The sequence below is a fragment of the Lathyrus oleraceus genome, chromosome 6, assembly GCF_024323335.1.
Source record: "Lathyrus oleraceus cultivar Zhongwan6 chromosome 6, CAAS_Psat_ZW6_1.0, whole genome shotgun sequence".
Lineage (NCBI taxonomy): Eukaryota > Viridiplantae > Streptophyta > Magnoliopsida > Fabales > Fabaceae > Lathyrus > Lathyrus oleraceus.
The window spans coordinates 156473304-156478225 of record NC_066584.1 but is presented as its reverse complement, the minus strand read 5'-3'; the positions used below and the strand labels follow the sequence as shown (position 1 = coordinate 156478225).

At 38.2% G+C, this 4922-nt stretch overlaps 1 non-coding gene across 1 annotated transcript; it reads left to right on the top strand.

Moving 5' to 3' along the window:
• Positions 1 to 342: 342 nt before the first annotated feature.
• On the top strand, positions 343 to 449 carry LOC127099698 (small nucleolar RNA R71). The gene has a single exon (XR_007794174.1). It is a non-coding gene; the product is annotated as a small nucleolar RNA R71 (small nucleolar RNA).
• Positions 450 to 4922: the final 4473 nt, after the last annotated feature.

Sequence of the window (4922 nt, the reverse complement as noted above, 5' to 3'; positions counted from 1 at the left end):
TTTTAGAAGGGTGTTACACCACATATCTCACAATCCGACGAAACTGCGGCTACAGTGTTCGGGTTCGTGTACATATGCTCGACCTTAAGGGCTAATGCGTCCATTTTAGCTTGCATCATGTCTATAGAGCTTAGTTCATGCACTCCTCCTTGGGGTTCCTTCTTCTCAACTGTCGCTCGTTCGACTCCCCATGATTGATGGTTTTGGGCCATGTCTTCGATGAGGGCACTAGCTTCAGGGTAAGGTTTATTCATCAGAGCACCGCCTGCGGCAGCGTAGATGGTCATCTTTGTGTTATAATGAAGTCCATTATAGAAGGTTTGAATGATTAACCAGTTTTCTAAGCCATGATGTGGGCATGCTCGTAACAACTCTTTATATCTCTCCCAAGCTTCGAACAACGATTCTCCTTGGTTTTGGGTAAATCTAGTTATATAGTTTCGAAGAACGACGGTCTTACTCGGGGGAAAATATCTAGCAAGAAAAACTCTTCTAAGGTTATCCCAAGTCGTAATGGAATTGGGTGGAAGGGAATCTAACCATGATAGGGCTTTATCTCTGAGGGAAAAAGGAAATAATCTTAAACGTAATGCCTCAGGAGAAGCTCCATTGGTTTTAAAAGTATCTGCTAATTGAAGAAATATTTTTAAATGTTGGTTAGGGTTCTCGGTAGCGAGACCCGCGAATTGTCTCTGTTGCACTAGTTGTAACAGGGATGGTTTAAGTTCAAAATTATTGGCTGGGATGATTGGGTTTACTATACTAAAACTAGGTTCTTCATTGGATGGTTGAGCGAAGTCCTTAAGAGGTCTTTGGTTTTGATCTTCGGCCATAGCTCTCTTAATTCTATGAAAGAATAAACGTGCGCGAGCGTAACGTTCAGGTTCCGCCAGAGGGTTTACTAAGCTTAAACTTCCGGTACTGCGAGTTCTTCGCATTGACCGGCGGGAAATAACCTAAGTCTAAACGATATAACAACAGGAAAATGAAATTTGACGAAATTGGTCCCCGGCAACGGCGCCAAAAACTTGATGCGTGCTTTTCGCAAGTATACGAACGCGTCAGAGTAATATAAAAGATTATCGAATCCACAGAGACCAAGTGTCAAGCTATCGTTATCTGTTGTTATGGTGTTTATCAAAGGCAGTCAAAATAGGTGTTTTTCATAGTGTGCAATGAAAAGTAAAGTATTTAAATAGATTTAATTAATAAAGACAGGGTCGAATGTAATTCACGTAATCAATTGATAATCCAAGTACTTGCTAATAGAACTACTTATGGGCAATGTTTCCTACTTTGAAAAGAACTAATTTAATAGAAACTGTCGCTTTTGCGTATTCAGAACCGAGTTATACTCCCTAATCAAACTCTCTTATTGTCACTTATAAAAAGGCGCGCATTGCGTTAGAGTAGTAAACCTATTTTTAAGAAATATAGTATCTTGACTAAGTTGAAAAGTATTATAACCTGGACTTCTTAACCAAAAGAGGTTCTTACGAACCAGACTCTAAACTTATAAACGCGTCCGAAAGTAGTTTTAAAATCTCTTTTCTTCTTAATGTTAAAAACTCCTAATGAACTAAACAAAGCGCTTTCGTTGTTTTTGAAATAGTTAAAAACAATTAAGTTTAAAAAGACGTTGGACGGCTTTCGATCTTACCCAACGGAATTGAAGTGCGGGAAAACTTAATTTGAAAGTTAAAATAGCCCTTAAGTGTTTCTACGAACAATTGTACGGATTATCGGTTCAATTATGATCCTTACATTCTAACCTTATAAATTTAGCTAGACATGGTAAAGTAAAAGTGCATTAAAATAAATAAAAGTAGTGCGAGTGCGGAAAGTAAATAAAAGTAGTGCGAGTGCGGAAAGTAAATAATTTAAAGCGAGTGCGAGGAAATAAATAATTTAAAGCGAGTGCGAGGAAATAAATAAAGTAAAAGCAAGTCTGGGAAATAAATAAAGTAAAGGCGAGTGCGGGAAATAAATAAAGTAAAGGCGAGTAATAAAAACCTGCTCCAATCGGAGGGCTGAGTAAATTGCAATGCGGAAAAGAAAATGGCGGCAGGATTAACTTCCTTCCAAAGTGCTCCAAACTCGATTACAGACTCTATCACAGACTTGATTACACAATTGTGGTAACACTCCAATGCGAAGCGATTACCACTATAAAATACTGAATATATGCCTAAGTGAAACAAATTTGCTTCTGAGTTTGCCTCTGTTCTAAGTTTGGATGATTGTAAAACTGAATTCACGTTTCTATTTATAAGCAAATAAAAAAAGGTGGAATTGACTTGGATGCCCTTCAACTTGAAAATAGAGGAAACCGTTTCCTTCTTGTGGCGCCCGCCACAAGCACAAAGTGGGGCGCCTTAGTGGATGTAGTGGGGAAACGTGGGAGTTGAGGAAGTTGGACTTGGACACGTCATGACTTGATCTGTGGCACCCGCCATGGGGTAGGCCATAAGCACAAAATGCTGAATTTTAGGGTTTTTAGCTCTTTTTCACTCCTTTTCTCGATCGGGGCTCCGATTAAAGTAAAAACCTGAAAACAAAGGAAAACACAGTAATAACACAACAAAATGACAATAAAACAACTAGAATGCATGTGAAATCGAAGTCGAAAATACGTAAATTTTAGTGTTATCAGGGCCCAATTCCAACTGGAATTGAAAGCTGATGCATGATGAAAGCAAAATGGACGTGCAGATTGAATGGTAGTAGCTCATGCAAGGCAAATTAAATGATTTTCCAAAATTGCACTATATGGTTCAAGCCTTCGAAAATGCTATGCCAAAAATGGAAACACCACCTCATGAATAATGGTTGGAAAGCTTATTGTATAAGGATCATTTGTTATGTTGATCAAAACTCCATTTGGGCCTTGGAAATTGATGAAAATTGGACATGAAGTGTAGGGTGCAAAACATGCATATGTGAGATTTTCAGAATTGGCCAAAGTTCAAGCCCTTCTGTCTCAATGATGAAAGTTCCAAATGACAACATCTTCAACATTAAAGTTGTAGATATTTTCAAGACAATAAATTTGGACCTAAATTTTGCATCATTTGGATTTTTGATGAAGAAGTTATGGGCACTTGAAGTTGGACTTTTTCACATTTCAATGCATTTGGTCCAAAGTGACCTATAATGTTTTGCATTACCACATGTATTTATTTTGAGATTTTTAAAATTTTCTCAACATAACATTTGAAGTAGACATCTTAATCTTTCCAATTCATTTGATCCCACATCAAAATAATGAAACATTAAAGAGTTATGTTCTTGGGAAGTTGACCCAAAATTAGGGTTTCAGTCAAAATGACCTATAATGTCTTGGAATGGATAATGACCTTACATGCTTAAAATCAATTTTTGATGAAAATGAAAGTTGTTCATATAGTCTTTAATAACATATTTACTCTTGGGGTCATCTCCATTTGACAAACACATAAAAAGTTAGGTCTCAGTGCATTTCAAAATAGTTAGATGAATTGTCTGATCAACTTCTCAAGTCCATGCCTCAAATCTTGATGAATTAATGATTGAGGACACTCAATTAAGTTCAAATATGCACTAAATGATGAGTGAAAGAACTTCCCTTGATTGTATTTGACAATGGGTTGAGGTTGCTTCATGAGCAAGGCACAAATGATGAGCAGATGAATTAGGGTTTCCTTGGGAAACAAGCCTCAAGCCCTTTGATTTGATTTGATCAAAATGATGAATTGAGATACTTGGGAGACATATTTGATGGATGAGAGCCTTGGTAACCATTTCCATGCTTGCTTTCATCTTTACTTGGCCCTATCAATGCATATAGGATCTCCTAAAAGCCTTAGACCTTGTGATTGCTCAAGCTACAAACAAGAGATGTTAGTGACATATTTTTGTGCTTTTGGTTAGTAAATAGAATGAGAAAAGCAATAATATACAATTCAAGCATGCTTGGTGATCTCAAACCAAATCTCAAGGGATCCCACCCAAAGGTAAGGAGCCAAGATGCTTATGATCCTTGAGGCAATGCAAAAATGCAATGTTATGATGCCATGAGGGATCTTAGGGTCAAAATTGGGGTCTTACAACATGCAAAATCATGGATCCAAGGGTTCATAGCATCTTGGACAATCTGATGGTGAAGCTCAAGGTATGTTGAAGGTTTATTTCCCTACGAGAAGCAACCATGTCCCCCTACAAGGTGAGTACTAAGACTTATTATGAAGATGCTTAGATTCACGAATCATGAGGCAAAAGTATCATTATCGCCACAAGATGACTTGTGATTTAACAATACCTTCGGGATGATATCCTCTAAGTGAGGTTTCCCTCAACTTCGAAAGTAAGGTCCTTGGAGTCATGGACTCCCTTTGGAAGAATGGCTGTCAGCGCGAACGTGACTCACGTGCCAGCAAAACTCTAAAAAGAATTTATTCCAAGCGGGGTCTTCGTATCTCCCCCTCAAGACAACTACGTCCGACGGGTCAATACGAATAACCCTCCTATCTTAGGTGAACTCTCTAAGCCTGTGTATTGGGCTTCTCACTCTATAGTATCTATCCCACCATATCAAAGCAAGATAATATATAACAGGAATGGATAAATAAAGCAAGTAATAACAAAGATAAACATCCAAAGGAAAAGGATACATGCAAGCTAGGCTTTACTCACTTATGGTAACTCGTTATTATCCCCAGTAGAGTCGCCAGCTGAAGCGCTACGAAAAAATACAGATTCGCCACCGGATTTTATTTATTCCAAAGGAAAGGGAAAATAGCGATAAAACCCCAAATGAGAGAAAAGGTCTCGTAACCAAGAGCGGATTCGGAAGTCGGTTATGTAAGGGGAAGGTATTAACACCCCTCACATCAATGGTACTCCATGGGAACCACTTGCTCGTATCAAACGCGTATGGATGTTTA